The sequence below is a fragment of the Anabrus simplex genome, chromosome 6 (assembly GCF_040414725.1).
Source record: "Anabrus simplex isolate iqAnaSimp1 chromosome 6, ASM4041472v1, whole genome shotgun sequence".
Lineage (NCBI taxonomy): Eukaryota > Metazoa > Arthropoda > Insecta > Orthoptera > Tettigoniidae > Anabrus > Anabrus simplex.
Genome location: NC_090270.1, coordinates 39622383 through 39634925, shown reverse-complemented (window position 1 = coordinate 39634925; position 12543 = coordinate 39622383). Strand labels below are relative to the sequence as shown.

At 42.5% G+C, this 12543-nt stretch overlaps 1 protein-coding gene and 1 pseudogene across 1 annotated transcript in view; one reads left to right on the top strand and one right to left on the bottom strand.

Annotated features, from left to right (window-relative positions):
• LOC136876074 (dipeptidase 1) overlaps window positions 1-12543 on the top strand; it is a 535571-nt gene that overhangs the window by 39096 nt on the left and 483932 nt on the right. The window lies entirely within an intron of this gene.
• On the bottom strand, window positions 4704-4822 carry LOC136876641 (5S ribosomal RNA; annotated as a pseudogene).

Here is a 12543-nt window from a genome sequence, read left to right as displayed (position 1 = left end):
ATTAAATATCGTTTCATGAGTCTCTAGAACTTTCTGGAATAAGCACTTTATAGATAGTCTTTATAGATTATTCTCATGTAAGACCTACAGTTTCTTTAAATCATTCACTGATAATGCCTACAGTATTTTCTAAGTTATGCACTTCACAATATTATTTGAATAACTTTAATATTAAATGACTTTAAAGCACCTAAAGCCTGTTTAAATTATCACGTTAAGTTAATTATCACTTGAAATTAAATGTCACTTGAAAGTAAATCGGCACTTGTAATTAGTTACAGCAGCACCACCGAGCTCGATGGCTGCAGTCGCTTAATTGCGGCTAGTATCCAGTATTCGGGAGATAATAGGTTCGAACCCCACTGTCGGCAGCCTTGAGGATGGTTTTCCGTGGTTTCCCATTTCACACCAGGCTGTACCTTACTTAAGGCCACGGCCGCTTCCTTCCCACTCCTAGCCCGTCTCTATCCCATCGTCGCCATAAGACCTATCTGTGTCGATGCGACGTAAAGCAAATAGCAACAATAATAAAGTAGCACTTGAAAAGAATGACTTGGAAATACATAAAGTGCTTCTTCAGTAAGTTCGTAAATGTTTAGTGCTATGAAAGGTTTCAAAATGATCACTGCTTTTAATAGTTTGAAAACTTAATGCTAAATGCACTCATATCACCTGAATGTTTATGACGCTGGAACTGGGGAATGTGGTTCTACGAACAGCATCCGCAACTCCATCGATGTTGTCAGCACCACGTTCTACCATGTACCATATCCCACGTTGTACCACGTTCCATTTCCCACGCTGTACCACGTACCATATCCCACGTCAAACCACGTACCATCTCCTACGTCGAGTCAGTTGTTAAGTTGATATGAGGATTAAACACTTGGTCAAGATTTCTGGTGCCACTTAATTGTGAAGACACACGAGAAAATTCAATTGACGATTGATTGTGAGTGCTAAAAATAGCACTATCTGATTAATTTCATATTAGCAAGTCATTGGTAAACAGTACTCAGAATTGCACTTTGAATCGCAGTTTGTTATATGCACTTTGAATCACAGTCTACTTCGAAGCAGTAATCACACTTAGATATAACTATGGCTTTTGAATGAATTAAAGCACAGTCTGAAACATTTATGATATTGAAACACACATCACAGTTCGAAGTTTCCACAGTTTTAAGTAGTCACACTACTTAATACGAGTTTTTAAAAACACTGTTCATATAATTCAGACTATTTACACAAGAGAATAATGTTTCTGGCAATCGGAACACGTTGTACTGGGTTCAAAATGAAACCTGAAGTTCAAAACTTATGGGAATGTCAAATATAAGTTCAGCCCATGTCCTACACACGCAAGATGTGTTTAACTGTTTCTAGTTATTACTAACACAAATATTAAGGGGGTATTAAGTGTTATTTTACTACACTTGGGTCAATATTTAATGAAAATACCATAAAATATCCTTAAGATTTATTAAGTTATTTGGTATCACTGTTCAAATATAAGTCACATTTGGGAAAATTGTCCCCAGTCGGCTGCGACAATTGCTAAGTTCCGAGTTCTAGAAATATTCTAAGTTCCGATAAGTCACTGCCAATGTCAAACACTCGTTCTCGCACACGCTGAAATTTTACTAAGTTCGGAGATGTCACCGAAAATATTAGAGTTCGACTTAGCACACGCTGTAGTTTTCCAAGTCCATAGCACTACAGAAATTTTATAAGTTATCGGAAATATTACACGCCGGATCTTTTCTAACTCCGTAGCACTGCATAAATTTTATAAGTATCGTCATAGTACACGCTGAAGTTTTTCTAAGTCCGTAGCACTGCAGAAATTTTATAAGTATCGTCATAGTACACGCTGAAGTTTTTCTAAGTCCGTAGCACTGCAGAAATTTTATAAGTTCGACGACTAACTTCGCGTAACGCGAGAGAGTTTCAGGTTCTACACCTGCACACGGCGACCGTACTATCCGTCATAGTCGAGTTGTAGATTGCAACTGATTATACCGGTCATGTCGAGGCTCTTATATACCTGGAAATCTGTAGGTCGATTTTCTTGAAACTTTGGCCAGTTTACATTTAAAATATGGGCTTTAGGTTTTTGCAGATATAAAAAAATGTTCTAGCATTTTCTAGATTGGTTAGCTGGCAGCACGTGGAGATTACATCATCGCCTGTGACGTAGCGTTCTCTCTCTCACTCACATAGCTTCGCTTTGCACGCTGACTTCAAGTGCTATCACCTTCATATCGCAAATATATCGCAAATTAAAAATACAATGTGCCAGGCCGTAGACATTCCCGGTACAGTACCCATCTACACAAAAAAAAAAAAAGGGAAAGGCGTCTCTGCATTCGCAGCTCAAGTAATATGCCGCCCGTCATCACAATACTGGCCAATGCCAAGGTTAATCCAATTCCAACAGATAAATATCGCATATACCACAGTATATCATAAAGTTCGCGCGGATATACAAAATAATATCCGTATCCACACTTCCGCGAATTGTTATCCGCGGGTATTGTGAATATTTAACTACAGTATATTACATCCATGGTACTGTTAACATAATGCAATAGGCCTGATACCTGGCACCAGAACCCCTACAGTCACAGGTTTATATGAGATTTCCTCTTGCGACAACTACCGACTTATCGGCCTCTGTTCCTTCCTTCCACTAATTGCGGACAGGAGCCAGTTAGGTTTAGGTCAGATTTGCGGCTTCATGGAGTCAAGGCTCTTTATATATCACCATTCTATCATACCACTATCATGGGCGGCCTAACCACAAGCAAAAATAAAGAGTATACCTGAGTGAAAAAAAATAAAAGTCAATATTTAGAAATTATTAGCTTTGCTTTACGGGAGCGAAAGCTGGGTGGACTCAGGATATCTTATTCATAAATTAGAAGTAACAGACATTAAAGTAGCAAGAATGATTGCTGGTACAAACAGGTGGGAACAATGGCAGGAGGGTACTTGGAATGAGGAGATAAAGGCTAATTTAGGAATGAACTCGATGGATGAAGCTGTACGCATAAACCGGCTTCGGTGGTGGGGTCATGTGAGACGAATGGAAGAGAATAGGTTACCTAGGAGAATAATGGACTCTGCTATGCAGGGTAAGAGAAGTAGAGGTAGACCAAGACGATGATGGTTAGACTCGGTTTCTAACGATTTAAAGATAAGAGGTATAGAACTAAATGAGGCCACAACACTAGTTGCAAATCGAGGATTGTGGCGACGTTTAGTAAACTCACAGAGGCTTGCAGACTGAACGCTGAAAGGCATAGCAGTCTATAATGATAATGTATGTATGTAGCAAATTTATGCGGACTAGCATACAGTCTGTATCCGCCAAGACACTATCTTCGTGAATATCCGCATCCGTGAGCGATAACTTGACGCCAGCAATATCGATGGTCCGCAGACTGTACAGAAGATCCTAGCAGCGGATTTATGTGACATCGTTAATGAGAGATTTTTTTTTGTCGCACTTACAAGGAAATACTGATCTGAAATGGATGCTCATTTGCTTGCAGCTGGGTAACGAGCCTGCCATTCACTGCAACGGCATATTAATCTCATGTCGAGGAGCTAGAACACAATCGAGCATTATTTGTCTTGTCGGTGAATTCCTAACCGGGTGAGATAGCCGAGTGATATCGAAAATGGTTTCGGGGTTCAAATTACGGGCATTGTAATTATGTAACGATTTAAAATGAAAAATCAGTTCTTTGTAGTTCGGTTTCCATGTAAATCATAGTTCGTAGCTATTATCACGATGTGAACAGTTATGTGAGAGTGGAGTATCTGATTCGTCCGCTTCTGTGGTGTAGTGGTTAGTGTGATTAGCTGCCAGCCCCGGAGGCCCGGGTTCGATTCTCGGCTCTGCCACGAAATTTGAAAAGTGGTACGAGGGCTGGAACGGGGTCCACTTAGCCTCGGGAGGTCAACTGAGTAGAGGTGGGTTTGATTCCCACCTCAGGCATCCTGGAAGTGGTTTTCCGTGATTTCCCACTTCCCCTGCAGACAAATGCTGGGATGGTACCTAACATGAGGCCACGGCCTCTTCCTTCCCTCTTGCTTGTCTGTTCCTTCCGATCTTCCCATCTCCCCTCAAGGCCCCTGTTCAGCACAGCAGGTGAGGCCGCGTGGGCGAGGTACTGACCATGCTCCCAGCTGTATCTCGACCCAGAGTCTGAAGTTCCAGGAGGTAGAGGTGGGATCCCTCGCTGAGCCCGAGGGAAAAACGGACCCTGGAGGGTAAACAGATTAAGAAGAAGGAGTAGCTAATTCTATTCATTCATTCATTCATCCCGGCAGTATTAGGATTATTTATTTATCACAATTCTGAGCAGAAAGATGGAAGGGCTAAAGAACAATGGTGAGCTCCGATGGCGCAACAGCCCCGAAAGGCCATGGCCTACCAAGCGATCACTGCTCGGCCTAAGGCCTGCAGATTACGAGGTGTCGTGTGGTCAGCACGACGAATCCTCTCGGCCGTTATCCTTAACGTTCTAGACCGGGTCCGCCATCTCACCGTCAGATAGCTCCCCTATTGTAATCACGTAGGCTGAGTGGACTCGGAACAGCCCTCAGATGCAATTAAAAATCCCTGAACCAGGGCCTCCGGGCAAGATGTAGGCACGCTACTCCTACACCGCGGAGCCGGAAAAAGGGAACTGAGCCAACGGCACGTGGTGTTCCCAAGCGGTCAACCATCCAAGTACTGACCACGCCCAATGTTGCTTAACTACGGTGATCGGACGAGAACCGGTGTAATCAACATGGTATCCCTGTTGGAAAAATGTGCTAACACGAGGTTGATGTATTTGAGCACCGTCAAATACCACCGAACTGAGCTAGATTCGAACCTGCCAAGTTGGGGTCAGAAGGCCAGCGCCGCAACCGTGTGAGCCACTCAGCCCGACCGAAGTAGAAGTAAACTCGTGTCCTCCCCCCGATGGAGGTGAGCTGCAGGTACCATTTCGATCACATACCAGCCCTCCTGCCAGTTTTTTTAATTTCTGACACTTCCGGGAGTCGAACTCGGCCCCCCGAGGACGGCAGCTAATAACACTAGCCATTACGCTATGGAGGCGGCTACGCGGTGTAGGGACAGTGAGTCTGCCTCGTACGCAGACGTCCCGGGTTCGATTCCCGGCCAGGTCAGGTGAGTCTTATGTACATATAAATTGAGGGATTTCACTTTTCATTTGTTAATTCCGATGGCTCGGGAGCTGGGAGTGTGTGCCGTCTTCATCATCGGAATTTATTACTGGTAGGGCTCTATCCTCACAGACGCGTAGGACTTCTATGCGGCGTCAACTCTAAAGATTGGCACCAGGCATCTGCGGAGGCTAAACGCCATTATTATAGTGGTAGTTGGTAGTGAAGTGGTATACAACTGGGCAACCATCCTCTATTAACACTAATCAGAGAGAAAAAACGTATCGGCAAACAGAAGGGAAGAGGCACGACACCTGATACCGTCAGGGTCGGAATAGAACAAGAGTTGACCAATGAAGGTCAATAGGACAGATGGAAGTGAAGAGCCTGGAAAAAGTAAGTGGAAGCAATCCCAGAACTCTGATAAGGGCCCCTCGGTTGTCAACCAACTCTGCTAAGTTAAGAGACCTTGGGCCCCCCTTTAGTCATCTCTTACGGCAGGCAGGGGATATTGTGGATGTCATTCTTCCACCCCCACCCAGACGCGGCTGTATTAGATAAGACTGCGAAGGCAAAATAAAACTGTCCCAGAAATTTTGTAGAATAGGACTGTCGCGGGATTGACCTTATCACAGCAGATGCTGGAAATGACCTCATCTGAAGGAATGAAAACTGAGGATCCTAAGTCCTGACTCCACTTCACTCACAAACCACCGGCAGAAATCAGTACACGATGGTTCAGCTAGACGCTGACTCTTTAGCGCATGTATGTCAGTAAATGTGTACACAGTTGCAGATCCTTTTTGATAAGGTTTCGACACGATTATCTCTTAAATCCCACTTCTGCAGGTAAACGGCGTTGAGATTTTGTCGGACTTCGTTCTAAGCTTCACTCGAGCAATGTTTTCTGGTGTTCGAACTCTTTTCGGATAGTTATGGTTTTCATTCCCCACAGAGCCCGTTTCACGCCATTTGCCACCAAGTTTTGCACTGCAGACTTTGCTGGAGGTTTTTCCAAAACACTTCCAGGCTTGAACTCTTGTGCCAACAGTTCTGCACAGGTTTTCCACGAATCGTGCTTCGCATAACGCTCGACAATGAAAACACCTTTTTTTTTTATCGTGATCACCATTTTGTGTTGCTTTCACGTGGTCACTAAATACGTCCGCTCCTCGCACTCACTCACAAATAATGACACAGCGACGTTCTGAAGAGATGCGCAAGCGCAGACATTTGGCGGCAAGCGGTTGGTGAATCAAAATCACGGCTTCCAGCATTTCCTGCGATGGGAACTTCTCCTGTTCATTAATAAAGGTCAATTCATTGTCAGTTCCAGGCCTTTTTATTTTTCCCACCCTGTATTTACTTATTTATCTAATTCTTTGTTTCTTTTATTTACTTATTTATTTAAGTCCTGCGTGTCATCACACCCTTGAATGGTTGTAAACGAAGGGTTGTGGCAAAGGACAGTTATGTAATTAGTTTCAAGTATTCTCTCAGATTAAAATAAATAACTGAACGTCGAATTTTGAAGCAATTCTTTATCATATTTATAGCAGCAGCTCAAAACGTATTCAAAAAAATCCACAGCAATCTTATGATACAACTTTAAACTCACTTTTAATGAAAAGGGACAGGGTAAAAATAGAAGTCTTTCTAAATGAAAATCTTTACGATTAATTTCGTACTACGCTGTACTAATAAGAACCATTATCTCAACAGAATTGAAACCTCTGTGGATTGTAATACCGTAGCCGTATATGTTTTTGATGGACGAGTTTTTTAGTAAGTACTGCGGTGCATTATTCCTTTCATTCTGCTCGGAACAGATGCTCCTCTCCTGCTGGGATCACATTCTAGACTCATCTTTTCAGCATACACAAACAATTTCTATAAAGGTACGGCTTGCAAATGACTCTTCCATTCCAGCAGCGAACTTCCTGCTTCAAAAATATTGTCCTCATTCATATTTACTCCCCCTTACTTTTATTTCATGTATTCCGAGGAAAGTGAATTCGAATGGAGAACATTACAGGTATTCCTTGCCTTCCCTAGGTCCATTTGTTATAGAGAGTTCTATAGGCAGCGTTCTTGCTAAATTTCGCAAGAGATGGGAATTGCGCACACAGAGATAAACGAAAGAACGAGAAGGAACTTCAATGTGTCGAACAGGACGTTAAAGGCGATACTAACGGATGATATCATGTGAGGGAATAATTTTATTAAAACAGAAGTATAATAATACAAAAGAAGCAAAAAACAACAACAAAATTATCACCATACAGGTTATGAAGACTCTGGGAACGGTGGAACGTAAAGGCTTCCACTATTCGTAACCTCGGCACATGTTGGGGTAGAGTGGTTAGCTGTACGCCCAGCCACCTTCGACCCGTACGAATTAACGTGCTACTCATTTTTGTTGTAGGCTGAGTAAACCCCAGGACCATAAGCACCTCCGGAAGTGAAAATCCCGTTTCTTAAATTTTTCGACTTCCTGATGGGGAATCGAACCCAATTTCCTCCGGGTGAACTGGCATGCCGTTACCGGTCCGACCAGGCAGCCCCTATATTAATAGAATAAGGCGCTATAATACAGTGGTGAAACCGCAATGTCTAAATGTGGGTGAATGCCCGGCATTAAATTATAGATGAGACAAGCTTCAACTATTACAAGGAAGAAACTTTAGAAAAATCCTGGGGCCAATAAAATGTACAGAAGTATTGCAATTACGTTTTTATTTCGTTTGTTTACCCTCCAGGTTTGATTTCTCCCCCGGAAGAAGTGAGGGACGCCACCTCTACCGCCTCAAGAGCGGTGTCCTAGAGCGTGAGATTTTGGGGCTTGCCCAGGCCGACTCACCTGCTATGCTGAACAGGGGCCTTGTAGGTAAAATAAGATTGGAAAGGATAGGCAAGAAAGAGGGAAGGAAGCGGCCATGGCCTTGAGTTAGGTACTATCCGGGAATTTACGTGGGGAAGTGGGAAACCACGGAAAACCACTTCGAGGATCGCTGAGTAGGGAATCGAAACCCCCTCTACTGAGTTGACCTCTAGAGGTTGAGTGGACCCCGTTGCAGGCCTTGAACCATTTTCGAATTTTGTGTTCATATCTACTTGTTATGTATATTTGTCGGTTTCACTTCTTTAATTTGAATTTCCTCTCTTAATCCGTTTATCCCCCAGGGTTGGTTTTCCCTCGGACTCAGCGAGAGTACCACCTCTACCGCCTCAAAGGCAGTGTCGTGGATCGTGAGACTTTGGGGTGGGGGATATAACTGGGGAGGAGCACCAGTACCTCGCTCAGGCGGACTCACCTGCTATGCTGAACAGGGGCCTTGTGGGGAAGGGGAGATTGGAAGGGTTAGGCAAGGAAGAGAGAAGGAAGCGGCTGTGGCCTTAAGTTAGGCACCATCCGGGCATTTACGTGCAGAAGTTGGAAACCACGGAAAACCACTTCGAGAATGGCTGACGCGGAAATATAATCCCCTCTACTCATTTGACCTCCCGAGGCTAAGTGGATCCGATTCTAGGCCTCGTAACACTTTTCAAACTTCGTGGCAGAGCTTGGAATCGAACCTTGTTCTCCAAGGGTGGCAGCTAATCACACTGGCCACTACACCACCGAGGCGGAATTTTAATTTTATTACTGCAAAGACCAGACAGTCTAGGTCAGGGATGAAAATGAAATGTCGTATGGCTTTTAGTGCCGGGATATCCCAGGACGGGTTCGGCTCGCCAAGTGCAGGTCTCTCTATTTGACACCCGTAGGTGACCTGCGCGTCGTGATGAGGATGAAATTATTATGAAGACAACACATACACCCAGCCCCCGTGCCATTGAAATTAACCAATTAAGGTTAAAATCCCCGACCTGGCCGGGAATCGAACCTGGGACCCTCTGAACCGAAGGCCAGTACGCTGACCGTTCAGCCAACGAGTCGGACGGTCATGGATGGCGCACCTATGACAAGCGCGGCACTAGGTGACACGTGAACACGACTTATGCGACATGTCAGACAACATATTAACATATTTTAATGTTTTAATATGAAAAAAGAGCCTCCATGGCTCAGACGGCAGCGCGTCGGCCTCTCACCGCTGGATGCCGTGGTTCAAATCCCGGTCACTCCATGTGAGATTTGTGCTGGACAATGTGGAGGCGAGACAGGTTTTTCTCCGGGTACTCCGGTTTTCCCTGTCATCTTTCATTCCAGCAACACTCTCCATTCTCATTTCATAGCATCTATCATTCATTAATAAATCACTTTGGGAGTGGCGACCCCATGGTAATAATAGCCTATATCTGCTTCATTCATTACATCCCTGACCCGGTCAATGACTGGAAAACAGGTTGTAGGTTTTCATTTTCAATATGAAAAAATACGAATATGAAAATATTACGCTTTAATAAAAAAAGTGTGTCACAATTAATTATATGGCCACATTTTTTAAAACGTTTTTCAGGTTAAAAAGGTTTTATTCTTAAAATTTAAAGCGTAATTTTCAGTGCTGTTTGAAAAATAAAATTATAGAACGTTCAGTAGAATGGATGTAATGCAATCTGATACCTAAATGAAGTCAAATGAGAGGTTTTCATCATAATTTAAAGAAAATAACCGATGACACATTAGACAGTGAAAAGTAATAAAAATGCCTCTAGTCGGTAAAGGTTTGTCATCTCTTGTCTAGGTGGTAGTATTATGAAAGGGTAGTATTCCTTGTAAAATAAGGTCATAATAAATACTACACTACAACCTGTATGAGCAGCATTCTTTCCTCTCATGAATTAATTTGAAGTCCAACTGTTATTTAATCATAACTTCTCTTTGGCTAGAATGCCAGAGTGATTCACCTGGAAATGGAATCAGCCTAACAATAATTCTTAGGCACGTACTGCCACCCTGCGTATCAAGTTTCCAGTGGCAATATCTTGAATTTAGGTGAACTTGTCTGCATAACGATACTTGAGTTCACACCCAACTGTTTATTAAATTCCTCACTGGGTATTCTTGTTGAGTTAATTACATGAATAGAACACTGCTGGTCTTGAGCTCAACAAGGAACAGGAGAAGACCGGCAGATCCATTCTCTCTGCAATAGGAGGGTGAGGAAGAATGAAATATAACGGCCTCATACTGGTGAGGCGTGGTGTCTACGCTGCACTGTACAGTATATTCTGGCATGGAGAAGGTGTGGTGAGCCCGCTCTTTCACCACGGACTGGCGACAATATGTATATTACCAATTACTACCTTGAAAGATCTGTCCCTAAATGGCCACACATAGATTCTGATACTTCATATTATTAGTTCCGTGGTTACCCGTCCAAAATTAACGTTAGTTCTCTCTTGTAAGGTGATTGAGCGCCAGACTAGAACTGAAGGCTCTAGGTCAAACTTTATATTTAAAAGTAGAGACACAAGATAATAACACGGGTAGGGTGAAAGGACACTAACCATTAAGTACTATCTTGAAGAACAAGGATAATTAATGTAATATGAATGAATTAAAAAGCAAAGAAAACTATTTAGGTGTAAATGAAATGCTGGTAATGTACCAAGAACTAAAAGATTACTGATCGAAAAGTGACTCATTAACTGTAATTGACTCCGCGAATGCTTGCTACAATTTAATCAAACACTCACCGATTGTAGACTCGTTCATTTGGACATCCTTCTGATATGGGCTGGTTGCGTGGTTGTTGCCTGCCTTCATGTGGGCTGCTCATCTCGTCATCCTAGTATTGGCCTGCCTGTTGCGTGCGTCAATCAAGAGTTGAAAGACGTCTTCTCGAACATTACCACTCCCTATTACACCAATATATATAACGCAGATATCAGTCCTACTGAAACACACTACCATGGGTACTTTAGAGTGGAGACAATTCCAAGATCGGAATTTTTCCGAATTAAAGTTATGCTTCCGGTCTGGAAAATATGACTACAAGTAGTCGAATGAAGTAACTCGCTATTACAAAGTACAAGAAATCAATGTATAACAGTTCTAGTTGTAATTCATTGCTACCGCAGTTCAGAAGTAAGTCTCTCCACTGATCTTATATCACCTGAGAGCGAGGGGCCTTAGTCTCTCGTATTTATCAACATACTCGACTTCTCTGTTGATATATCCTGTATTCCAATCATATTGAAGAGTATTCTCCCTCTCCTACATCAATCAATCCCTCCATTAAATCCATTCTAGTAGCTTCTTCTTAATAGGTTGATCTTTCCCGCTTCGTCCCACGCTAACAGGCTCAAGGGGTGTTGCCGAATTCAAACTGAAGCGAACAAGGAAAATTATAAACGTTGACCTTGGCTCGCTACTGCCTAGAAGTTCCAGGAATAAGCTAGCCTCCGTTTGGAGTGAGTAAATACCACTTGCTGTCGTCGTGAGCACTCGAGTAAATCATTAAGTTAATTTTAACATGTATGTTGCAATATTCTACTTGCATGAAACCTTTCTTTCCTGGTCTCGCTAACAGTTACTGTACAATATATTGGAATGCAATCACAATATGAAATAATAAAATAACCCAGTATATATATATGGCATAATATTAAATGATATCAAACACCTATTTAAATTGAAAACCCTATAAAATCTTTCAGAGGTCTGTAACGACCTGGATGTTACAAATGTAATAGCTTAAGGCCCCTGGAAAAGGAAGTAGCCAAAGGGGAAGCGAAGGTGAATCGCGAGTGTTTAACAACCAGTTTGAAAATGAAAATATACAGCCTGTTTCTAGTCATTCGACCAGGTCAGGAATGGAATGAAGCCCTCATCTTCGGCGAGGAGAGGAAGTGTGCCGGCTGCCGAAGCCTGTCTCATACCTCTCGGGGGTTGTTGTCTAATTGGTCCGATGGTTAGCATAGGAGGTGGAATCGAACTGGTTCGAAGTTAAAATATCAAATCTAAGGATCGAAGAAGCCTTATCGTCCGCTCATATATTTTATCAACTGTCCCAGTAAAATAACACAGGACAATATAGTAAAAATATGTAGCGGCCGTTTGGCTTTGTCAAATAACGTAAATACTCTAGGTCAGGGCCTCTCAAACGCCCAAACTTGTGACGTATCCACTTTGCCCACAGATGTATGACAAATTTATAACGTGGCGGGTCACTTTAATATTAAAATAAATAAATGATATGTCATTGTTTCGCCAGAAACAGTATCCCAAGGACGCCAGTCTTCAAGCTTATGGCTTGAAAACAAAAGTAGATAATTAATAATAATAATAATAATAATAATAATAATAATAATAATAATAATAATAATAAATAAAATACGTAATGAGACTCAAAAAACTCCCAGGGGTGGGGTGAACGGAACACAAATCATTAAGTACACTAACTTGGA